The 26,862-nt window shown below is 40.9% G+C and overlaps 1 protein-coding gene across 1 annotated transcript in view; it reads right to left on the bottom strand.

Moving 5' to 3' along the window:
* C8H3orf70 (chromosome 8 C3orf70 homolog) overlaps window positions 1–16,868 on the bottom strand; it is a 107,834-nt gene extending 90,966 nt beyond the window's left edge. Inside the window, exon 1 of the mRNA XM_063429888.1 lies at window positions 16,484–16,868. The gene's annotated coding sequence lies outside the window, so the exon portion shown is untranslated. The remainder of the gene's footprint in view (window positions 1–16,483) is intronic.
* Window positions 16,869–26,862: the final 9,994 nt, after the last annotated feature.

Genomic DNA, 26,862 nt, shown 5'->3' with positions numbered 1-26,862 from the left:
ATCAGGTCCCACTAAATTTGCAAAGGCCCAATATAGACAAATTCATTTTTAGACCTGTACCTGTTAGTGTCATTAAAAAACATCTTAATAATCTAAAAATGAAAAACCAGTCCGGACCTGATCAAATCCCAGCAGTTGAAGCTCAGTGTGTCGGCAATTGCTAAACCCGTTGCAACTCTAATTAACGAATCCTTGGTGTCTGGATACAAACCCAAACTTTGGAAGACTGCGAGAGTAGTGCCTATCCATAAAAGTGGTGACATTACTTTGGGTTCTAACTATCGCCCAATATCATTGCTCCCGTAATTGTAAAAAATCTTAGAAAAATGTGTCCATACTCAACTATGTGAGTACTACCAACAATCAAACTATCTGACCCCTGATCAATTGGGCTTTCGCCAGAATCACTCCACTACAACTGCCCTCTTAAAAGTTTGCAATGACATCCAAACTGGCATGGAACAAGGAGACCTAACTGGAGCTATTTTCCTTGATTTTGCTAAGACCTTTGACACAGTAGACCACGACATTCTACTGCACAAACTCAAAAACTCAGGTATAGGTGATCGTTCGCTAAACTGGTTTCGATCGTATGTATCGGATCGCTCGCAATATGTGTCCATTTCTGACAGCGACTCCCTCCCTCTCCCAGTCACGTGTGGTGTTCCCCAATCTTCCATTCTCGGCCCCCTACTATTTACATTATTTATAAATGATCTGCCTAATATCTGCAAATCCTCAAATGTACACATGTACGCAGATGACACAGTAATCTATGCAAGCAAATCCAATCTACCGCAGCTTGAGGCTGTGCTCCAAGACCAGTTTACAGAGGTAGAAAAGTGGATTGCAAAAAACAAACTCTTCCTGAACACTGACAAAACTGTCACAATGATCTTTGGAACAATACCTAAATTACACAAATTACACAATTCTCACCTATCAATCAAAACAAATTCAAATGGCACACTGACCACAGTCCACTCTTTCAAATACTTGGGTATGATGTTAGACCCCAATCTATCTTTTGGCCTGCACATAGAAAAGCTTGCATCTAAACTTTATCCAAATCTAGGTGCCCTGTACAGAAACAAATTCTGACTAACCCTACAGTAAAGGAAAAGATTGTACAGCAAATGCTGATGACAATCATTGATTATGGGGATGTAGTATCTGCATCTGCATTGCAATCCCACATTAATAAACTCAACACATGTATAACTCGTTCTGCCGATTTGTGCTGCAATGTAATTACAGGACTCACCATTGTGACATGCTAAAATAACTAAACTGGCTGTCGCAGGAATCCAGACGCACACCTTCATCTTTCCAGCCTTGTGTTTAAGAGCTTTTCTGGGAAACTCCCACCCTACCTGAACACAATGCTTTCCCCGGCTGTTCCCACTTCCTATAACCTCCGATCCAGTACCAACACTTTACTTAGTCTACCTCAATACAAAAAGAAAGCAGCCCGATCCTCCTTCTCCTACAGAGCGCCGCAATTGTGGAACGACCTCCCGCACAATTTAAAATCTTCCCTAAGCCTAAAGTCCTTTAAGAGATCCTGCTCTACATACCTCAAAACAGAATCCACCTGTCATGGTTGATTATATATTTCTTACCTTTTCTATGTTACATTTTTTATTTATTGTGTATTAATATTGGTTTTGTATTTTATTTTACCCTAATGTAACAATGCAATGATTTGTGGACCCAGGACATACTTGAAAACGAGAGAAATCTCAATGTATCTTTCCTGGTAAAATAGTTTATAAATAAATAAATAAATTAATGCTCAAGAAAAAAAAAAAAGCAGCACTATAATGATAAAAATAAATCTAAACCACTCTAATCCTGATCAAGAAACAATGAAATTACCTACTTCCTATTTTTTCACTATAAATATCCGGTGCCTTGTCAAAGTTAAACAAATAGTTGTCCTTCTCCATTACAATGACAAACTACACAGAAATCCAGAAAACTCTATCAACACAAACATTGCTACACTGTGACTTTGCACAACGGAAACAGAAAACAATTGATCCCTTTCTCTATTCCCATACTGAAATCATATAATTCCCAGCAGGCCTGAACTGCCCATCGCCCAAACTGGGCTGAGGCAGAAAAGAGAAGACCAAAGGAGAGGGTCCACGGCCAATATCAGAGAGGATTCCGAGGGGTAGAACTTGGTCACCCTCCTTCTTCTATAGCAAATTGTTGCACTCTGCTACATTCCCTGGCACAGGCCAGAAGGAGCTGATTCTCTCACTGGACTACCAAGATTATAATTTGTCCCTCCCTGGCTAAAGGCAAGCCTCCGGGAGCGTGCATAAACTTTATTTATTGATTAAAATTTAAATATTTTCCCCCATCATAGCCCTTATTCCCTATCTCCCCACATTATAGTCCATAACTCTCTCACACATCACAGAACCTAACACCCGCATGCACTACAGTAAATACCTCACCCAACCCACCCCTCCCCGGACATGCAAGCCAAATCATGCAACCCCACAAACAGATTTCCCACAAGCAGCTACCTCTCCACACACAGAATTTCAAAAACAGCCTCCTCACATGCAGACATACACAGCGCCATAGCTAATCAACCACACACAACACCAAAAGCAGCCTTCCCTCAAACATATAACCTAACAAGCAGTTTTCAACCTTACAAGCAGCCTCCCTATACACACACACACACACACACACTCTCTCCCAGTCCTGTCCCTCGTTTTTTCCTCTGATATTCCACTTATGAGAACATCAAAGACATGTCACGAGCAAACACAGAACAATCATGTCATTACATTTGCTTACAATGTGCTAAACAAGCACATGGTATTTTGCTTACGCCAGAGCTCTTCAACAGGGCTCTACGCATGAGCTGCCTAAAGAGGCATCAAACTGACTTGGGAAGTGTGTATGCCATTGATGGTGACCCAACACACCCCTCACTCGTATTGGGGTGCTCTGTCTTAAAATTTTTGTCCCATTCTGGCCCTGCCTCCTAGTATTTAGATGCTCACATTTGCAGTGTCCTACTATCCAGATATCTAGCCAAACAAGATTGTGCCATTTCCAGAACAGAATCCTAAAACCTTACTATTCCGTAATTGCCAATGAAATATGATCTTCTGTTATAGTCAGACACAAAATTATGCATTTCTTCATTCTGGAAATAAAAAGACAGGATCTTCCGTAACGCAGACACTGAAGTGGAAAGCCATGCAGACTTATATTTCCATAATGACAGCCTGTGGATCATTCAAAATTAATTTTAGCTTCCTGGCCATAATCTTGCGTGTCTGGTAATGAAAAATGTTGTATAGGATTCTAAAGTACGCTGTGCGCAATACAGAGACTGAGGGACGCAGACAAGGACTTATCCAACAATACTCTAACCTATTTCACATAAACAGCTTTCCTGAACTATTTCTTGGAGACAAACCAGAGCTCTGTAATGAAAAGGCAGCTTCATTTCGCTTCATCCACTGAGAAACAATGATCCTACACACAAAACGTCTGCCTTAAAGAGACACTTTAAGCACCGTAATAAATGATGTCCTTTGTATAAAATACAGTGCCAGGGAGTCGGATGTCACCATGGCCCTACAGACAAATGATTACAAGCCCGGTAATTTGCACAAATCACTGTGGCTGTAGGATTGCCATTTGTTCTTCTGAAGTTAATACTTCTTTCTCATCCACATTTGCCCAGATTTTATCACACAGCATGTACATGTTGCGTGGGTGCGTGCTGTGCCACTTCCTATTTCCTCTCTCCTAATAAGAGCTGTGAATAAACTGATATCAGAAGCAGTAAGGCTGCTATCAGCTTATTTAACTGTTTTAGTGATATTATGCAGGCTATAACTGCTGTCAAAGTCCGAGCACTATTTAGCATAAACTCCTGCTTAACAGGAAGTTATGGGACAAGATCCGCACGGACTGGTATGAAAGGCTTCTGAATGGAAGAGTCTCTTCCAAATATGGAATCAGATTTTTGCTGATGCAGCTTTCTTTTTTGTGTGTCTAAAAAAAATAATTTTTTATTGGGGTTAAGCCTGATAAAGACCCGGTAGGGTCGGAAAGTTGCTGCGTTTGCCCCAATAAAACTGCTATTTTGTTATCCCGGAGTGCCTGAACTGTTATTAATTCTGCATATCTTGGAAGGGAGGCCTGGCCAGCCCTAGCTTCAGAGCACCTGGGTTGTTTGGTGAGTGCGGTATCCAGTAGGTCGCTGCAATGTATAGTAGTCTCATAATTTAATGAAACACTCATAAAATAATACTGCATGTCCGTGTACACCTTTTGGAATGATAGAGATTTGATTCTTAAAGAGAGTGTCTTGTCTTTTCCATCCTAGCAGCAGCCTATCACGGCTCAGTAGTTTTTCTGTGAGTTAGTATTTAAAAAAACTGTATAGCACTAAAACGTTTTTATTTATTTTTTATTTTACAATGAATAATTTAGAGCGTTAATGTAAATTAAATAATTTAGTTTTTTTTAAAACATATTTTTAGTTACATAAAAGGTTATCAGTAGTTTATGAACTCGCCTACATAGTTCCAAAACAGTCTTAAGCCTGATCACACCACAAGCCGAAAATGAAAGTATCATCACTAGTAATCTAAAATGATGGTAACTATGCAGTAAAAAGATATAATGCATTCAGCCACAGCTGATAGTGGTGATAAGTACAATTAAAATGGGGTTCAATCCAAATAGCAAGGAAATAAATGTTTGCGAGAAATATGTTTTAGTTGCTGAAGGCGATTTATGTCTGCATTGTTCTGTATACAATACTCAAAAATGTTAAGATGTTCACGTACTATGGCTCCCTAAATCCTGGGGTTTGCCATGGATTTAATTACCGTATTTTTCGCTCCATAAGACGCACTTTTTTTCCCCTCAAAAGTGAGGGGAAATGTCTGTGCGTCTTATGGAGCGAATATGAAGCTTTACTTACCTGTCTTGCAGCGTTGGCCGGCAGCACAGGGCGCACCGCGGTAGTGGAACTTGAATTTCATGTTCCGGTTTCCGGCGGGACTGAAAGGAAGTGTGCACAAGCTGAGTGCGCACTTCCTTTCAGTCCCGCCGGAAACCGGAACATGAAATTCAAGTTCCACTACCGCGGTGCGCCCTGTGCTGCCGGCCAACGCTACAAGACAGGTAAGTAATTATGGGACAAGGGGAGGGGGACAGTATGGGAGAGAAGAATATGAGGAGGGGGATGAAGTCTATGGGGAGGGAGGGGGATGAAGTCTATGGGGAGGGGGGGGGGGATGAAGTCTATGGGGAGGGGGGGGATGAAGTCTATGGGGGGGGGGATGAAGTCTATGGGGGGGGGATGAAGTCTATGGGGGGGGATGAAGTCTATGGGGAGGGGGGGGATGAAGTCTATGGGGAGGGGGGGGATGAAGTCTATGGGGGAGGGGGGGGATGAAGTCTATGGGGAGGGGGGGGATGAAGTCTATGGGGGGGGGATGAAGTCTATGGGGGGGGATGAAGTCTATGGGGGGGGATGAAGTCTATGGGGAGGGGGGGGGATTGAAGTCTATGGGGAGGGGGGGGATGAAGTCTATGGGGAGGGGGGGATGAAGTCTATGGGGAGGGGGGGGGATGAAGTCTATGGGGAGGGGGGGATGAAGTCTATGGGGAGGGGGGGGGATGAAGTCTATGGGGAGGGGGGGATGAAGTCTATGGGGAGGGGGGGGATGAAGTCTATGGGGGGGATGAAGTCTATGGGGGGTGAAGTCTATGGGGAGGGGGGGATGAAGTCTATGGGGGGGGATGAAGTCTATGGGGAGGGGGTGGATGAAGACTATGGGGAGGGGGAGATGAAGTCTATGGGGAGGGGGTGGATGAAGACTATGGAGATGGGGGGATGAAGACTATGGGGATGGGGGGATGAAGACTATGGGGAGGGGGTGGATGAAGACTATGGAGAGGGGGTGGATGAAGACTATGGGGAGGGGGTGGATGAAGTCTATGGGGAGGGGGTGGATGAAGTCTATGGGGAGGGGGTGGGTGAAGACTATGGGGAGGGGGTGAGTGAAGACTATGGGAGAGAGGAGAAGACTATGGGAGGGGGGGACACTATGGGACAGGGGAGAAAAAAAAATATTCTGTACAAACTGTCCCATAGTAAGAAACACTATGGGACAGTTTGTTCAGAATATTTTTTTCTGGGTTTCTTCCTCTAAAAACTAGGTGCGTCTTATGGTGAGGTGCGTCTTATGGAGCGAAAATACGGTAAATTTGCTAAAAATGTGAACCAAGGTTACATCACCAACGTAGCAGAAACTGTTAAGAATAAGGAATGGAAATTATGATGTGGTTATTTCTATACACAGATTAACCAAATACTACATCAGTAAATATGAAAAAGTCCACAAACTATATTTGCTTTAGCAAATCCTTGAAAAGGGCTGTGCCATATAGCATAGAGACAGAGGTCTAAGCACACTGTGGGCACTTTATTTACACTGTGGACATGTGTACAACGGTGTGCTAATGCCATTATCTAAACAGTCAGTCAGTGTATTGCAGAGGACTCCACTGTCACCAGATATGACTCCAATACAGCATCTGAGGGATGGGGCAAAGGAGTAGTTTTGCACCTTAAAGGGAAACTGTAGGCACCCAGACCACTTTAGCTCATTGAAGTGGTCTGGGTGCTGTGCCCCTTTTGCACCTAGTGTTGCAATGTAAAACATTGCAGTTCCATAGAAACTGCAATGTTTACATTGCAGCTCTACGTCTGCCCTCAGTGGCTGTCTACCAGACAGATAGTAGCGGGATTCCGGAATCGAAACGGACCTTTGGCGCATGCGCATTAGACCTTGCTCGTCGCAGGACAGAAGAGGGTGCAGAGCGTCGCCCCAGTGCTGAGGGACATCGGCTCTGGAGTAAGGAAAGTAAATAAAGGGTTTTTGTTTACAGGGTAGGAAGGGGGAGGCAGAGGGATCGGTAGTGCCAGGAATTCTGCTGTATTCCTGGCACTACAGTATCCCTTTAAATATGCAGCTATCATACAAACATGAACTAGAATTCCTTAGGAATGTTTCCACAAAATTTGCCACAAATAATTCAGTTTGTTCTGCTGGTGGGTGTTACAATCCAGAGATAGAAAGGAACAACACATAAAGAGGTTCTAAAAAAGTATTGATTTGTATTAAAGGGACACTATAGTCACTTGAACAACTTTTGTTTAATGAAGCCGTTTTGGTATATAGAACATGCCCCTGCAGCCTCACTGCTCAATCCTCTGCCATTTAGGAGTTAAATCCCTTTGTTTATGAACCCTAGTCACACCTCCCTGCATGTGACTTGCTCAACCTTCCATAAACACTTCATGTAAAGAGAGCCCTATTTAGGCTTTCTTTATTGCAAGTTCTGTTTAATTAAGATTTTCTTATCCCCTGCTATGTTAATAGCTTGCTAGACCCTGCAAGAGCCTCCTGTATGTGATTAAAGTTAAATTTAGAGATTGAGATACAACTATTTAAGGTAAATTACATCTGTTTGAAAGTGAAACCAGTTTTTTTTTTCATGCAGGCTCTTTCAATCATAGCCAGGGGAGGTGTGGCTAGGGCTGCATAAACAGAAACAAAGTGATTTAACTCCTAAATGACAGTGAATTGAGCAGTGAAATTGCAGGGGAATGATCTATACACTAAAACTGCTTTATTTAGCTAAAGTAATTTAGGTGACTATAGTGTTCCTTTAAAAATTCTGATTATAAGTATGTAAGTTTTTATAAACTATGTCGGTGTAAAAAAATTATAATATTAGCATATATATGCCAAGATGTACATGGAAACTAGTGAAAGTTAAATGCACACTTCCTGGTTAAATATTTTGATATAATGAGACATACCTGCTAAGTGTCCCAATCTATGAGTGACAGTCCCTAATTTGGGTCAAAATTCTTCTGTCCCTCATTTCTATCATAATGTTCCTCTTTTGAGCTGCATGTTAGTGTGTCTAACATGTGTCTAGCAGAGCTCCATAGCAATAATACTCACTAGGGATGCACCGGCCCATCCCATTTGGCCGAAAACGGGTCAAATTTGCCGAAATTACAAAAAATTATATATTTTTTTTGTAGTGCATAGTTTAACAGACATGCATACATCACAATGAAAGATAGTAATGATAACATGAAAAGTCAAGAATACTGCACTTGGGACGGGAGGGGGGACACTATGGGACAGGGAAGGCGGGGGAAAGAACACTATAGGACGGGGAGAACATTATGGGACGGGGGGAGAGAACATTATGGGACAGGGAGGGGGAGAGAGAACAGTATGGGACAGGGGAGGGGGAAAAGAACACTATGGGACAGGGGAGGGGGGAAAGAACACTATGGGACAGGGGAGGGGGTGGGAGGAACACTGGGACAGGGGGGGGAGAAAAGAACACCATGGGACAGGGGAGGGGGAGAAAGAACACTATGGGACAGGGGAGGGGGGGTGCAACACTATGGGACTGGGGAGGAGGGAAGAAAGAAAACTAAAAAAGAGGGAGGGGAACACCAGAGGGGTGAGAGAGGAACATTAAGGGGGGGAGGGGACCACTAAAAGAGAAGGTAAGTTTTTCATATTAGATTAATTAAATTAATTAAAATGGCAAATATTAATAAAATTACAGGAAAAAAAACATTTTTAAAATCCTTTGGGGAAAAAGATAATTTTCGGTTTCGGTTTTCGGCCAAGGGCATCCTGAATTTTCGGTTTCGACCCAAAATTTTCATTTCGGTGCATCCTTAATACTCACACAGTCTTTAATCTACACTAAATGTGTTAAGAAATCAGTCTGTGTAAATAAGATTGTTGTTAAGTATATAAAGAATTTTAGTTGCATAAATTGTTATTAGTTAGTCACTTAAAATTTATAAGAACAGCCCCGGCCCCTGGACAAGCAGCCTCACTTGCACGTCTAAAATTAAATTATCCCTCTTTGTTTTAAATGTTGGGGGATGCATGCAAAGAGGAAGCAGAAGCATGTCTTGTGATTAGTTCAGTTACCAGGAAAGCACAAGACAGTTGTCTAATGTAAACAAAACTATTTTTTTGCCAAAATTAAATTACGGTACTTTCTTCCAGGTTCATGTTAATGTGTCCCTTTAAAGCAGCTGGATGATCGGATATTTCTGAGACTAAACCAGGGGTTGCCAAAAGTTATATGCCCAACTTAAAAAGGAAAACTAAACAATTCAAAACAGCAATAAGCATTGTTTTTTTTATCTTAAAGGAATACACATTGTTGAAGCTAACCCATTCTTTTTCAATACGTAGCAGAAATATTGCATTAAATATATTTGAAAAAATAATTAAAAATAATATTGATTAAAATAATGTCCATGGCTCAAATCCATTGGTGAAAGCAGAGAGACTGGCATTGGGGATGTAGTGAGGGTAGGTGGCTCTGTCTTAATCCCTTTTAAATGTAATTCTTGTTTTTCCTCTCCCTGCTATCTTCTTTCTTGCTCCCCCCCTATCATAGGGGTCTTCTTGGTGCCCATATAACGCACTTTTACCTCTGGATTTAGCTAAGGGCTTATTCTGCAATATTCAAGTAATATTCATTAATTAGTAATATTAATTCTTAATGCCATGACGTTTTAATTAAATTTTAACGTACACATTATCGTTCTGCTGCTCTAACTGCATTCCCTGCATAGGATGTCTCTTTTTGTTGTTTATAATTTCTATTTGTTTTTGAAGAAAAAAAAATCTTAAATAACGATTGACAAAAAATAAATTAAAATCATAGTCCTGTTGTAATGTTCTGTATTTGGTGCAAATTCCCAGACTAAGCTATCTCTGCTATCTCTGCACCAAAACAGGAAATGAGTAAGCCAATCCTATTGCTTGGAATTGTAGTCCTTCTATCAGCTTTCAACTGAAGTCATGACATCATGTACAGCAATATTTTGGAGCAAAGAAAAAAAAAAGAGGGACAGTAAGTATGGTGGACAGAAAAAAACAAATTCTCATTAAGAAATAAATATCAAGTATATTTTGTTAGTTCTCTGTCACCCATACACCCCCCTTGCCCTTATACATGGTCCTATACGCAGGCAATTTATTACCTGCCATCTTTTACTGATCCTTTTTCAAATGAATGCTATTGATCATAATGTTAGTTTTACCTTTATAGGTTTGTAAGAAGATTAACTGTGCTCATTCCCTTAATGTTTCCTGTAGGTTGTGACATTTATGTCAACTATTCCCTCTTTTTTACCAAGATATTTTTATTTCATAATATTAAAACACAACACCTACAGTGATATTTACTAAAGTAAAAATTACCAGACATTTAAAGTGAATACAAAATGAATTTCAAATCTTGGACCAGAACGATTGTAGTAAGGCCAAACACAATACAACTTCCCACAGGGCAAATACAAACAAAGTACTGTTATGCATCATCAGCATATCTCAAGTTGGACTTTGAGGGGTACTTCTTAGGCATAGAAACTTGAGAAAGTGTGTTCCGCAACAATCCCAGAGTTCCCAGCTTGACATGCAAATGAGTTCATGCAGGAATTGTGTTCAGACTTCATACTTCAACCAATGCATGTGCTATGATCCAAAAGGATCCGTGACCAGAACCCAGTCATGGACTGCACAAGATGGACTCCATGAGATATGCAAGTGATGCCTAACAGCATTTTTTGGGGTAAATTTGTGAAGGACCAAAATAGCCAGACTGAAAGCCCCCTCACACACAGTCGTATTGCCAAAGTCACCCTCTCACACTCACTCTGTTGCAGTCACCATGTCACACTCACTATGTCAATACCACCCTTCCACAGTCACTCTCATAAACACACAGGCACCAATCCACAGACAGTAACCCTCATACTCACACAATCAACCTTCGCACACACCATAGCTCCCTCATAAACACAATGCACACAGAACAAGACCACAAGCAGCCCCCCCTCCTCCTCCCCCCCCCCCACACACACACAAGTGGCTACCTCAACACAAACACTCACAGACACAGATACACAGACACACAAAGATAAAGATATGTATTCCAAGATATGTATTCCAAGTCCAGTCATGGAAAAATATACACACAAATCTATACTCACAGATGCACAAGGATAATCACTGCTAGACACATACTCTCAGATACATACATGGTACACAATGCCAGACATTGTGTACAACATGCCATTAGTGTCTGGCAAACTGAAGATGCTTGAGTTTGTTTTTGGAGGAGAGCAGAGGCTTTTTACTTGAAACCCTTTCAAAGAACTTGTGTTGAAATAGATGATGTCGGATTGTAGTTTTGGAGACTTTCTGACCGCAAGAAGCAACTAACTTATCCAGTTCTCTAACTGTGATCCATGGAGATTGTTTTGCCACTGGAACCATCCTCCTTACAGGGCATTGAGTTAAAACAATATAGACACACATCCTCTTCCAGGTTGATACATAACATTTCCAGTTGACATGAACTTCTTAATTATTGTTCTGATGGTGGAAATTGGTATGTTCAAAGCATTTGCTATTTTCTTATACTAGCTGCCCAATTTGTAAAGCTCAACAACCTTTTGCCATACATCACAGCTATATTCCTTGGTGTTAACCATTGTGATGAATGACTAAGGGAATGTGGTCTTTGTGTTACCTCATATTTACACCCCTGTGAAACAGGAAGTCATGGTTGAACAATTTCCTGTTCCTAGTCAACCAGGTGTATTAAATAATGAAAATTATCAATGTGAATATACTTAAAATATATGTTTCTAATATGAATTCATTCAGGTACCAATAAGTGTGCCACACATATATTTCACAAATACTTGTTTTTAGTTTTTTTTTTATAAATCTGTGTTGTGTTTGCAATTGTTTAACATCCGCGAAAGCAGAGTATTTTTTTCAACAAAAGATCATAAGGTTAAACAACAAAGACATGTGAGGAAATAAAAGCCTATTATTTACAACTCTGTTTTCCTATCTGTAACCTCATTAATTGGTGAAGGATTTTTAAAAGTTTTTCTATCCAGACAAAATGTTTGTCTTTGTTTCCATTAAATAATGAACTATCTAGGCATAATGAAACGAAAAATACATTTAAACGTTAATACTCGGATTCTGGGGGTGCTATTTTTTTCCAGCAACTGCATGGTAGTGAATGGGTTAAAGCTACCTCCTATCACATTGACCATATAACTGATAACCCACTCCTTGAAAATTATCCAAGATGTATTTTTCTTCTGTAGTCAGAATTGTGGAAAATTGACAAGGGAACAGCAAACTGAAGGCCAAGACATTTGAACTGAAATAATTCTTCAAACTCAGCTACCTTTCAGCCACGTTGCCTAAATGTGCTATTCCCTTGTCAAATCTCCACAATTCTCACTTCAGTGAATATATCCCACGTATCCCTCCTCTGCTTCATTATAAGGATTAGTACATTAACACTAGGGCTGCAACTGAATATTTAAACACATGAATATTCTATTAGTCAGCAAAACACTGCATATGCATCGATCTCAATGTTACGACTTTGTGCATGAATTAAGGGAGAAATGTCACTTCTCGAGATTTTTAACATTATGTTCACCTATATGTCTATTAAACAACTACATATTTCTGAGGTGTGAAAAATGAAATTAAATGCAGGGACCCACACCTCTTTTTCCTACAACTGGGTGCTTCCATCTCTAGCTCCCTGTCAATCATTCTTACAAATCCAACCCCTTGCACCTGACAATCAGTGACAACCAGTGAGTGTAGAGAAAGCATACAGAGGAGAGGAGAAATGAAACAACGATTTGAAAAGTTTGCCCTGGCAACATTTAAGTCAGTGGTTAGCCTACTTTAATGATATTCATCATAATTCTATAAATAGATTCATTTAATAATTCCAAAGAATCACTTGAGCACAAAACGACCTCATTACTGGCAATTGGGTGACATGCAAATAATTTCCATAATTTATATTAGAACCCTGAGTTTCAGCAATTAATACTATATATGGCCTAATAGATGGAATGATGGCACGATTTTAATCTTTTTATCGGTCAAAAATTAGCACTTCTACAGAAAGTCTCTCCAAGTTTCATAAAAAAGGAGTGTATGCCCTGGTGGATCAAAAAAAAAAAAAAAAAAGGAAAAGTGAATCTTTTTCGGTCCTCAGGATCCCATCCCCCATGGTCATAAGAAATAGCAACCCATGACAGCCTCACCATCAGGACAACATCTATACCCAGCTCAGCCAGGCTACACCCAAGATATGCAGGGCCTTATTAAACTAGACTGACTTCCTGAATCCGCTCATACAGCAATCTATTAACATTTTCATATATAAGAAAGACTTTTTAGATTGTCAGCTTGTTTGGGTAGGGCCCTTTTCACTTACTGCTCCAGTATGTCAATCACGTTTTGTTAGAAGTTAGCGTTTGTCTTGTTTATCTATTGAATATGTTGGCGCTATATAAATAATTGTAATTGCAAACATTGCCTCAATTGCATTCAATCTGCCAGGCCTTAGAGGTAGCCAGCCTAAGTGATAGAAGAAACTGGCCCCACCATTCCAAGACGGGCAAGAGCCAAGAGACAATCCAAAGGAAATACAGACTATTTGTGACATCAATGAAACACAGGCACAGACACAATGTAACATGCACAGTCTAATCAGTTCAGCCAATGCAAAGACACAAGCAAGACCCACACTCAGTAATATTTTAGCTGACTGGGTCCAGATGCAGCAATCACACACAAGGGTTTTCAAACAACTCAATAGGAGTATGTCATAACAGAGACATCAGTAAACCTATGCACAGGTAAACGTACATGAGGAATGCAAAACACTTACTGTATGACTACTTTAAGAAAAAAAAAAAAAGCACAGACATTGTTTACCCAGACAGAGGGAAAGATGTTAAAGGGACACTATAGTCACCTGAACAACTTTAGCTTAATGAAGCAGTTTTGGTGCATAGAACATGCCCCTGCAGCCTCACTGCTCAATCCTCTGCCATTTAGGAGTTAAATCCCTTTGTTTATGAACCCTAGTCAAACCTCCCTGCATGTGACTTGCACAGCCTTCCATTAACACTTCCTGTAAAGAGAGCCCTATTTAGGCTTTCTTTATTGCAAGTTCTGTTTAAGATTTTCCCATGCTATGTTAATAGCTTGCTAGACCCTGCAAGAGCTTCCTGTGTGTGATTAAAGTTCAATTTAGAGATTGAGATACAATTATTTAAGGTAAATTACATCTGTTTGAAAGTGAAACCAGTTTTTGTTTCCATGCAGGCTCTGTCAATCATAGCCAGGGGAGGTGTGGCTAGGGCTGCATAAACAGAAACAAAGTGATTTATCTCCTAAATGACAGTGAATTGAGCGGTGAAATTGCAGGGGAATGATCTATACACTAAAACTGCTTTATTTAGCTAAAGTAATTTAGGTGACTATAGTGTTCCTTTAACACTGCTTTAAATATGACACATACAATAAACTTTGATTCATCATGCTAATAGAGGCACAGGGAGCATTCCAAAAACCGACTGACTAGTAACTCCAAACAGAAAAATAGCTTTAGTGACAATAAGGCAGCACCCCCATGTTATACAGGCATATTGCCACAGTGGCAATCTCATCACCATCTACACACCAGTAGTGTGAGCACCCCAATGTAAAGCTTGCTGGAATTACTAAATATTAAAAACAAATGTCATTCAAACAGTTATTTGTACTGAATTTGTATAAATCAATATATGTCACGTTATTTGAAACAATAACAGACAGGTCTCTATTGAAACACACAGATCCCAAGTGACTATTTGAAGATTCCTGTGTCACACTGACATAGATGCCAACTGTTTCTCAAACAATACTTCGGTGACATACATACCAATCCCAAGTGTCTCTTAAACAGTATCTGTATGTCACATGTAGATTATAAATGTCTGTTTCAAGGAATAACCAAGTGGAAAAGTGAAATAACGCTAAATTTCTTTTACACTGTGCTAATATCTTAAAAGCACAATCAGATCACAAGTGTATCGCAATACACAATACTCTTTTCACACAGATTTCTAGAACTGTGCATGCAGATCCAAAGTGTCTCGTACAGACAGCACTTCAGTGCCAAAAATCCCGATCCAAAGTGGCACTCACACAGCACTCTAGTGCCACCAGAGCCTCTCACAGAGTTCTCCACACAGGTCCAAAGTGCCTCTCACCCAGCACTCCAATGCTACAAACAGATCCAAAGTGCCTCTTACCCAGCACTCCAATGCTACAAACAGATCCAAAGTGCCTCTCACACAGCACTCCAATGCTACAAACAGATCGAAAGTGCCTCTCACACAGCACTCCAATGCTACAAACAGATCCACAGTGTCTCTCACCCAGCACTCCAATGCTACAAACAGATCCAAAGTGCCTCTTACCCAGCACTCCAATGCTACAAACAGATCCAAAGTGCCTCTCACACAGCACACCAATGCTACAAACAGATCCAAAGTGCCTCTCACACAGCACTCCAATGCTACAAACAGATCCAAAGTGCCTCTCACACAGCACTCCAATGCTACAAACAGATCCACAGTGTCTCTCGCACAGCACTCCAATGCTACAAACAGATCGAAAGTGCCTCTCACACAGCATACCAATGCTACAAACAGATCCACAGTGTCTCTCACACAACACTCCAATGCTACAAACAGATCCACAGTGTCTCTCACACAGCACTCCAATGCTACAAACAGATCCAAAGTGCCTCTCACAGATTACTCCACACAGATCCAAAATGCCATTCACAGAGTGCTCGACACAGATCAAAATCGCCCCTCTCACAAACAGATCCAAAGAGTGTCACACACTGTACTGCACTGCCAGAGATACCATGTGTGTGACAGCGTTCTAATAGCACATATCCCAAGGGTGTCACACAGGGCACTTCAGTGCCACAAACACAGTCCCTAAGAGTCTCTCACACTGCATTCCAATGTAGTAAAGTCTGATAACAGCTGTCTAACTCATAGAAAGGGTCTCTTGCACAGTGCTAGATAGATGATGCCACAGATCCCGAGTGTCTCACTCACACAGCATTCCAGTGCTTCACATCCCAGGGGTCTCACTATTACAGACTGCCACAAACACACCGATCCCCACTATTACCTCACAAAGCCCCCCACTCAGTGCAGCAGACAGAGACCCCCAAGCACCCCGGTCTAATAAAAGCAAGTCCCTTGTCTCTGCTATGAATTCCCCAGAGATGATTATACACCCAGCCAGCCAGGGTTTACACATTCCCCAGGCAGAGACTCTAACCAAGTATCTCTCTCCCTCGCATATTCGGACTATCTATTTACCAGTTTTCCAATAAGAGAGATCAGTTTATATTACAGTTTATGGCATGAAGGGGTTAAACATACAGTTCTAAACAAAGCATCACCCTTATACATGCATCACCCCCAGTTACCCCCTGCTTCCCTGACCGTCACCTCTTCTATCCGGACGGGTTGGGGGGATCCAGGGAAGGCATGAGATCCATGTCCATGAAGAATCCTCTCGGTGCCCCGGACCCGCGGAACCTCTTGACTGAGCTGGCAATGCCAGTGAGCTGCCCCCGGGCACACTCTGTGACTGGCAGCGTCAGGGAGAACTTGCTGTGCTGGAGTCCTGGTCAGCGGAATGCAGCGCGTGATACAATGTGACACTCCATCCACCAGCAGAACGTTGAGGAGTTCCACGAACCGCGCTCACTCCCAGCCGGCCAGGGGATGCCGAAGTTCCGGCCGCTCCTCTCTGTGTGCCCGGCTCAGTGTGCGAGGAGAGGGGCCCGGGGCGCATGCGCCAAATCCCTTCCACATCCAGAGTGTGGGAGAGGCAGGGGGAGAGTGACAGACCGAGACCGACAGACAGAAACAATACCAGCTGTGTGACACACACACACACAGCACTCGGCTTTTAGTAAATACACCCCACGCAGACACAAAGCAGGCACAGTGTGGGCAGACACACGAAAAGTGACAGGAAACAATGTGACCGGCACACACACAAAAAGAGACACTCTAATAATCAAAGTGACAGGCGTACAAAGGGACAGGGCTACAGAGAGGAAAAGGGACAGACACAGTGATATAGAAATATATACATGGAAAATATCCATCTGAACAATGGGCATTTTGAGAGATTTTCCAGCAAAGATATTTACTTTTCACATTTTCTCTACAAGTAAGTGGTCAGTGAGTAACGAAAAACGAGTAAATTAGACAGTTTGAGAATCCCAGTTTTATTCACACACACAAAAAAGAGTGAGTTGTCAGTATATTCAAAGGGCATCATGTTAGGTTCAGTCAGGGATAACTGTACTGAAAGATTTTTGTCAGCTGTTTCACTTCAGCTATTTTGACCTAGAATTTAAAATTCACTATGAATTCCTGGCAAATCACACTCTTATTATTATTATTATTATTGCCATTTATATAGCGCCAACAGATTCCGTAGCGCATTACAATACTCACTACAGTGAATAACCATGAAAGGGAGCATTGCACTATGACAGGAAGAAGGAACTAAAACTTTAAAACAAATCTGAGTCTTAACTCCTTAACCCCTTAAGGACCAAACTTCTGGAATAAAAGGGAATCATGACATGTCACACATGTCATGTGTCCTTAAGGGGTTAAGGACGGACGCAATTGTACAAGTTTTGAACAAAACAAAACATAAAAAAAATCTGGAATTTGCACTTTAGGTCTGTTCAACCGTAAGTCACCTCTTTCATATTATATTCACCCACACTTATTATACATCATTTTGTTCAGGAGAAACAGGGATTTCACATTAAATATTTATATAAGAAACAAAATGTAATATTAATAAAATCTAAAAAAGTTTGAGAAATTAGGAAATTGTGTTATTTTTTAGTTCTGCATGGCAATTTAACTGTGAATGTCATAATACTGTTAACTTTTACTGCAATAAAATACTCATATTTGTGTTCAGTGATGTCTCACGAGTACAACAGTACCTCCAATGTACAGGTTTTATAGGGTTTTGGAAAGTTACAGGGTCAAATATAGGGCTGGCCCATTTTAGTTTTTACATGTTGAAATTTGCCAGATTGGTAATTGCCTTTGAGACCCTATGGTAGCCCAGGAATAAGAATTACCCCATGATGGCATAACATTTGCAAAAGTAGACAACCCAAGGTATCCAAGGTATTAAATTCACTGGACTTTCTGCTTCGGTTTACAGACAGGTCCCTCAAATTGTAATTAATAAAATCACTTAATTATGTAAAAATAATAAATATCTATCTATCTATTTGTGGTCAGAACTTAATTCGCATATGGAAAAAGAGAAAAGGGGTAAAGTTGGTAGTGGTGTGCCGAAATCAACGTACGGGTAGGACTGTAATATAGAGGGCAAAAGATATTGCAGAAAAGCACACTTTATTGCATAATTACAATGCTAAACATTAAAATGCTTTCTTGAGTTCTTTCTCAGGTTGTGGGTACAGGTGCTGTAGACAGAGGATTTCCATCTGCCCAGTCTTTTAATTATATGGACTGGTGTGTCTGTGCTGGAGGCTGCGATGGCTGCCCCAATTCTGAAGGAATGACCAATAATGAGGCGGGGTTATGTCCCAATCTTAGCAGCAGTGTTCTAACATGGAATATGAACTTGGAAATGGTAAGTGGGTGTCCATGAAGCAGTAGTAAAGGAGAGTTAGGTGGGAGACTGGTGCACGTGGATATAAATAAGTAGAGTATTTTATGGGACACCAGAGGTTATCTGTTGTAAAGAGAGGGATTGTAGTAGGGTAGTTTGTGTGGTTGGTTTTAGATGAATGTAATGACATAACGTAATGGTCGCCATGTTTGGCCATGTCCGATAGTTTTAAACATGTGCTGATGCTGACATCATATTGATAGACCACAGTGAACTCTCGGGGTATGAGGAAGCCATAGAAGGCGATGTAAATGGCTACTTTGATGATAGAATTAGTCTGGACATTAAAGGGATTTGTGTCCAATAGGTCTGATACGTTCCTGAATATGATTCCGTCTATGGGTAATCTATTTGTAGTAGGAGGTTGATCTATTTTGTTGATGCCATTAAGAATAGTTTTGATGGGGTAAGTGAAAAGAAAAGGTAGGTGATTGGGAAAGGTAGTGAGAATGTGGTGCTGTATACCTGTAAGATTTAATTTAATAGTGTTATGTGCTAATTTGAGGTGTAAGTGGCAAAAAAGGGGCAAAAGCCACCATAGTCTAAGTATCTAAAACATGAAACTTCCCACCAAATTAATGGAAAACAATAAACACACTATCGTATGCTGTTTTGGTGTTGGCAGACAGAGCGTTGTGTGAGAGTGACCGTGCGTGGGTCAATAATTCCGTTAATCCATGATTAGCTCTGGAAATGTCGGGATTCTGGATGGGAGCTTGTTGGCGAAGGGATGCACCTTGTAGAATGCCTGAAAATTAGACCAGGACAAAGCGTCAGCTACCGTATTATGAATGCCCGGAATGTGTTCGCACACCAAGAAAAATAGTAGTTTAGCGGCCAGCCATGTCAATTTCCATATCAATCGCATTTTGGTCAAGGTGGAAGAGTGCCCTTTATTGACAATTTCGTAAGCCGCCAAATTATCTGAGAAACACTTGACTACTTGACTACCTTACCGGCCCACAGATGACCCCAAGTATGAGCTGCTGCTACAGTTTGATAGATTTAGAAAAGGACTGAGTTTCCCCGAAGGCCGGTAAGGTAAGTGTTTCTTGAGGCCAAACATCCCTAGACCAGTGGTTACCAAAAATTGCAGCAAACCCGATGTGGGCTGCTGCATCAGTCCAAATAACATGGCAGTGCTCGGTCAGTGGAGGAATGAACATGGAGATGTCATTCCACTCTGCCAGAGAGTGCTTGCACATGAATAAATCGGCTATGGCTGGGGGATTGAGAACTATGGTGCCATCGTTAGGCATGCCGGGTAGGAGGCAGAGTAACCTGGAGATAAATGATCTCCACTGTGGAATGATACGCATTGTGAAATTGAGGTATCCCAGTAAAGACTGGAGATCCCACTGTGTACCAGTACCTTTTTGGAGGAACTGGTCCAGTTCTTATCTAATGCGTATCAATTTCACATCGGGAAGGTGTGCCTGCATAGACACAGAGTCTAGTGAGATACCCAGGAATACCAACTGTGTTGTGGGGCCTATCGTTTTGTCAGGGGACAATGGGACACCTAGTGTTGAAAACACTGCTGTGGTGCTAAGGATGCTACGTAGAGTGAGGAAACCTGCCTCGACCAGTAGAAAATCATCCAAATAGTGTATGACCATGGGGCATCTCACCGAATTCAGGAGCAACCAGCATAGAGTTTCTGCAAATATGTCGAACAGTTTCGGGTTGCTCCTGGAGCCGAAAATGAGTCTGTTGGCGAAGTAATAAATATCTCTCCATTTGATGCCGTGGATATGCCAGAGAGAAGGATGGATAAGTAGTAATTTGAATGCATTTGTAATATCCATCTTACATAGCCAGGCTTGTTCACCAGCCAGTAGAATAGCCTGTATGGCATGATCCACGGAGGCATAATGGAGAAAGAATTCTTCAGCCAGTATTAATGAATTTAAACTAGGGTTTTGAGAAGAATGGGGCGTGGACAAATTGATGATCTATAAAGAGATTAGCAAATACAATACTATTTTGAGCAGTGATATACATTATATAGAACTGGTTCCTAGCAAGTACCGGTGGCAAAGAACTTAACTGCCTGTGACAGGTGAATCCCTGCTAATTGCCAAGTGGCGAAGGGAGGCTCTACCTATGATTTGGCCCGTGGGGAAATGTGGCCACCGAACGATGTGGCAGGATGTTGGCCTCTCGGTTACAGTACGGAGAAAAATGCGTATGGCTGTGGCATGTGACACTCTTAACAACCCCTGCAGAAGGGGATATGAGGCAAATAATGTAACGTGGGGCCGTGTGGTTGATATCTCCGCAAGAGGTGGGGTGGACGGGGGTTGGCCTCATGTGAACGAAAACCAACAGAAGTAGTAAGGCCAGCTCCTATCCCTTGCAGCCAGTTCTCTATCCCTAGCAGTGGCTTGTCTTATGAGAAGTAGCATTAACCTAACTGTACACACCTAAATAGGATGAGATAGAAACAGAGTAGAAAAGTTGGAGGGAAGATGTAGCTTGAAAGACACCTTTCTGAAACAAGATCAATCAATTAACCTATGACAAGTGAAGTACTGGATTACTGGATTTAGGGTATACAGAATGTACCCTAAACAGAGCCGGTGAGAGAGCACTCTTACTGGAGAGGGGTCTGCTATGTGCACCTAAAAGTAAATGGGGATATGTGTAAAAAGAAGAAATTCATGAATGTTATGACGAAGATTTTTAAGAAATATTTTTAAGAACTACCTGATAGGTGTTGGAGTAACTCTCTGTATCTTAGTTTGTCTAAGGTAGTAATTGTCAAAGCTAGAAAACAGATAGCACAACAGAACATCTTTGTAAGACTGTAACGTATTGAGGACCTAAAGTGGGATGCAATGAGACAAGCCCCTTAACTAAGCACAACGTGTAAATGTAACAGGCAGTGCAAGGCCTTAATTTACCGGTTTCAATTGAATATACGAACGGAAGGAAATAAAAATATAATATATATATATATATATATATATATATATATATATATATATATAATTAATATAGAAAATACAGTAAGAAAGATATGGCACACCCAGAACATGCATTTTGCAGGAAAGTGTAGTGACAAAATTTTTTACAGAATACAGATATGTGTGCTGTTCCTTAATTTGTATTATGTATAAATCTTGGTCACTACGACAGCACCATTCCTGCAAAATGCATGCTCCAGGTGAGCCCCCAATACCTTTTTGTCCTTACTATTTAAGTTTGGAATCCAAAACAGGTTCTTTTTGGACTGAGCAACCCGCCCAGACCCCCAGCTTCAGAGGCCCCTTTGGAGGTTACCACAGGAAGGTATATATTTGAGGAGGCTTTGGATAGTAATGTCACTTTTATTTTAATTTTCTTAGGGCAGATTTATAATTTGCTATGTGAGAATAGACATCAAAGCACTTTCACTTTAATTGTTTAGTTTTGACACTTATTATTAAAATACAATTTAGCTTATTTAGCACTATCTGATTTATCTCCCACGTTGGAATTAGTGTAGGACCCACTGATATTGGGGTACTGTGAAGCAGTGATGGGCTTAACACAATATGGCCTGGCCATATGATCAAACTTAATTTCCATATATGTTCGCTGAGATAGGTGATTTTAAGTAGCCTTATAAAATGTGTAGCCTTATAAAAATTTTATGTGTGCGCTGTTCCTTAATTATATATATTAAGCCTTGATATCCTTCAGAGCTTCACTCTAAAAATTGCCCCTACGAAATATTGATAGGAAGAATTTGTTACTGCCTAAACCAGGACAATTAGAACCCATTAAGTCATTAAGGACTAGACTTACATTTGCTAGCCATTTTGGTACTCAAAATGGTACAAAGAGATCCTTAGAAAACATTGGCTTATTCTCCAACGGGCACTTCCAGACATCAAAGACTCCCAAAAGTCACCTATGATGGCTCACAAGGGAGGGAGGTCTCTCTGTAACCAATTGTTTCATGCAGAGTTTAAACCAAACATTCGATCTAAACAAACATTTCTGAGTAAGCTGACTTTTGGCATGCTTAAACTGTAGTTCTTGTAACTTAGTCATAAAGGGTCAGATATAATAATGCATATGTTCTATTTTCAACTTCACATACACTTACAGTTCAATAAACTCTTTAAACAAACCAGTTGTAAAAAATGGGTTTTGTGTCAGAACTCTGCTCTTAATCCTTTCTTATTTAACCTTTATCTGTTTCCATTGGTCCAAGTAATCATAAACGATGAAGTTCATGGCCACTCATATGGTCGTGCTCAACAATCTATTATGGGACTGGAGTTTTGGGATAATATATCAAGGTCTGAGCTTCCAATTGCAATCTCCAACTGGATGTCTTCAATAAGAAGATACTTGTGTCATGAACTTCAACGAAAGCGTACCAAAAGAAAAAGTCTCAAGGGAATGGTTATACTCACCAGAAGAAATAAAACAAGCTGTAGTTGTTCTGGTGACTATAGAGTCCCTTAAAAAACCTATATAACACCTCGTCGGCAATATGGATTAAAGGATCGCTATAGGGTCAGGAACACAAACATGTATTCCTGACCCAATAGTGTTAAAACCACCATCTAGCCCCCATGGGCCCCTCATGCCTCCATACATATAGCAAAATCTTACTGTATTCAAGCCAGAAGCTGTAGATCTGCATGCTGTTTGTCTAAAAAAAAAAAAACAAGCAGTCTGTTGACATCATCTGAAGTGGCAGCCTGATCCAATCACAATGCTTCCCCAGAGGATTGGCTGAGACTGACTAAGAGGCAGATCAGGGGCAGAGCCAGCATAATTCAAACACAGCCCTGGCCAATCAGCATCTCCTCATAGAGATGAATTGAATCAATGAATCTCTATGAGGAAAGTTCAGTGTCTTCACGCAGATGGAGGAAATACTGAATGTTTGGATGGATTTTAGGCAGCTATGACCCAGGAAGGATCTATAACAGCCATCTAAGGAATGGCCAGTGAAGTTATCACTAGGCTGTAATGTAAACACTGCATTTTCTCTGAAAAGACAGTGTTTACAGCAAAAAGCCTCAAGGGAATGATTCTACTCACCAGAACAAATTCAATAAGCTGTAGCTGTTCTGGTGACTATTGTGTCCCTTTAATTATGTAATTAGGACTCTACAGAGATTTGCACTGACTGCTAGTTATCAGTCCTACAGGTTTCCATATATTGAGTTTCAGCCACAAAGTTTTTATTACAAGGTGAATCGTTTCTGTTTATGTCAATGTTTTGACTAAATGTATCCTCTCTAGGGTCCAGTACTTGTCCATGCAATACTTAATGATGTTCCGGAGGACTTGGACAAAGTGGATGGAAAATAGATATTTGAAGGTTGATGGGGAAATGTTCTCCTACTTTCTGTGAGACAGCTTGAGGAGCATTTACATTTTAGGCAAGTTCTCAAGACACATATATGTTTGTATTTGTTTCGGGTTTTTGTTAGCTTGCTTTGTTCACTTTTTTTTTTACCTTCTGCTGAGTCATTAGTCTGAGCTCCTTTGTTTTGTACTTTTCACTTATGTTCAAGGACTTTTTACCCATTATTTGTGTAGAGAAATGAAAACTAAAGGGTTACTCCAACCACCATGACCACTTACGGGATTTGAACTGATCATTGTGGTAGGAGTCAATATGTGCAGGTTTTCAGTTTGAAACACTGCACATACTGTGATATTTTTAATTGTGTGCTAGTTGCGCCCCCTACACACGTGACGTTGGCAACCCAGAACTGCCAAACTGAATTCTGTGCATATTTTGCATCTGTCATTAATGTGCACAGTGTGCTGGCGATTACGATCATCTTCTCCCTTGCAGTCAGAGTGCAGATTGCTCACTCCACTCTCCCTCCTAGCGCATGCTCCTTCCCGCCTCCCTCCGTTACCTTAAGTATATATATATATATATATATATATATATATACACATATACATATATTTAATTTTTTTTTTTTTTTTTAAACCTCCCTCTCCACTTTTTCCCTCTCCTCGCTAGCTCAGAGGGCGCACACGTACTTTTAGCCAGTGAAATGGACCAATCACAGGCTTCTTTCTATGATTGAAACACGCAAGGCCCCTGTGATGTTGGAGGGGGCACAGAAGTAAGCACTGGGAGCTTCGTTTGTAGCTGGATTCCAGGTAAGTAAACAATTTTTATTTGCATGTTATACTGCAAATGGAGAGGGGGACCTTCTTAATAGTGCCCAATAGTGCATATTACACAGGAATGCCGGTCCCCCCCCTCCCCCCAAAGGCTTGGAGTAATCCATAAATATCACTGTGATCACATTGTCCATAGTACGTTGCTCAGTTGCCTGAATCCATCATTCTATTTTAATTCGTATCATCATTATATCTATTTTCCAGAGCTTGGCTTAAGCCCTTCTTTGTTTTGAAATAATTTAAAAAGCTGTGGCTTAATCCAAATGACAGTTAAATAATGTTTTAAGCAATTAGCAGCAAATGCACAGTCCATCAGTTTCTTTAAAAATCACCCTGGTCAATATATTTCCAGTATCCACCCCTGGGTAGGGCCCACTCTTCTCTTTCATTATGCTGTATATATTTCAGCAATTACTTAATCTGACTAACCCCTCCCCATTTTTGTACACTTTATTTGCAGATTTATTTAATTCTGTATGCTATAATTATTCTTTGTTTCAGCAAAGGACGTGACTATTTTATATATTTTTATTTGTGTTATAAATTCTTCATTTAAATTTTTCATTGATGTGCACATTATTTCCATCCTTTAACCCTTTAGCTTTAGCTATAAATGAGAGAGTTGCCTCAATATGCAGGCTGCAAATACGCATGTTCATGTTATTTTATTTGCTACTTCTTTATTATGGTTCTCACACCCGCTCCGGGGGGCACTGATCTAACCTAGCATACCTGACCGATTTACACATGTGCACTTAGAAGATCACTTCACCTTGCAACTTCCTGACAGGGGAAGAAACAAAAGAGTCTGATCTGTGTGATTCATGCAGCGTAATTTCTCTTCTGCGGCTTCACGATTATGTCTTGTTTCTCTCTTTAGTTGACTGGTTGTCAGGGTGGCGGTCCGGTGTCCGGAACCCAGACACAGTGTCCAGGCGGCGGAGCAGGACCTGGACCCAGTATGCCTGATGTTCAGAGTAGGAGTCACAGTGTGGAGGTGGATTAGCAGGGTCTGGTGCAGGGTAACCGTTGAGCACCAGCGTTAGTGCAGCCACATACCAAGACCCTGAATCAGCTTCAGCGGATACCAGGAACTAGGAGCATGGAAAATAGCAGACATCCCAGGAGCTGAATAGGGAGGCTCTGCAGCAAGATTGTATCCAGTACTAGAAAGAAGGCAAGACTAGAGATAGGCACCAAACATGAAAACAAGACAGACCTAATAGAACCCAGAACCAGAGAAGGATAGTAAGCTAAACCCAGAACATATACACAAGACATGAGGAAAACATGAACATAACATGGGCATGACTGGACAGGACTGTACCTGGACTGGGTATACAAACTAAAACAAGACAAGATAACATAGGCAAAACAAGAGGAGAAATAACTAAGTACTACAAATGGAAATTATGGGGATTTAGTCACACTATATGATCATACATTGCATAAGCCTGCCAACAACGCCAATGTACCACATATCTGGCAGGTCCTACACTGCCTAATGTATGCTAAAACATCCTAAGTAGACATATATAGCACTTACCTGCAAGAAAGGGCAGAAGCTTTGAGCAGCTGCCTGCAGGACTCTGAAACAGAAAGGAATGATGGAAAACAAACGGGTGTGGCAACATAAAACAAACATTTAAAGGAAACCTGGAGACTGGGAAATCCAGGGACGGACTATAGGAATGAACCCAGAAATGCCAGCATAAAGAAAACCAGACATAGAATAGAAAACCAAAAACCAAGAAAAACCAAACAAGAATTGAAACAAGAGTACTGGATACCAGAAGCCAAGTCCAGACCTCTCCACAAAACAGAGCAGGACGTGACACTGGTCAACTCAGATGGGTTGTAGGGGGTGGAAGAAACTCTCTTAGTTGAGAGGTGTGCCCAACAAAGCAATCTGACCAAGTTTATAGTAAGTTTCTAAACATTTATTACATACTTTTTGTTAACATTTTTTCTTGCTTTATGTTGGTTT

This window comes from Pelobates fuscus, chromosome 8 (assembly GCF_036172605.1).
Source record: "Pelobates fuscus isolate aPelFus1 chromosome 8, aPelFus1.pri, whole genome shotgun sequence".
Taxonomy (NCBI): domain Eukaryota; kingdom Metazoa; phylum Chordata; class Amphibia; order Anura; family Pelobatidae; genus Pelobates; species Pelobates fuscus.
Note: the sequence above shows the minus strand (reverse complement) of the source record. Positions and strands in the feature narration are given on the sequence as shown.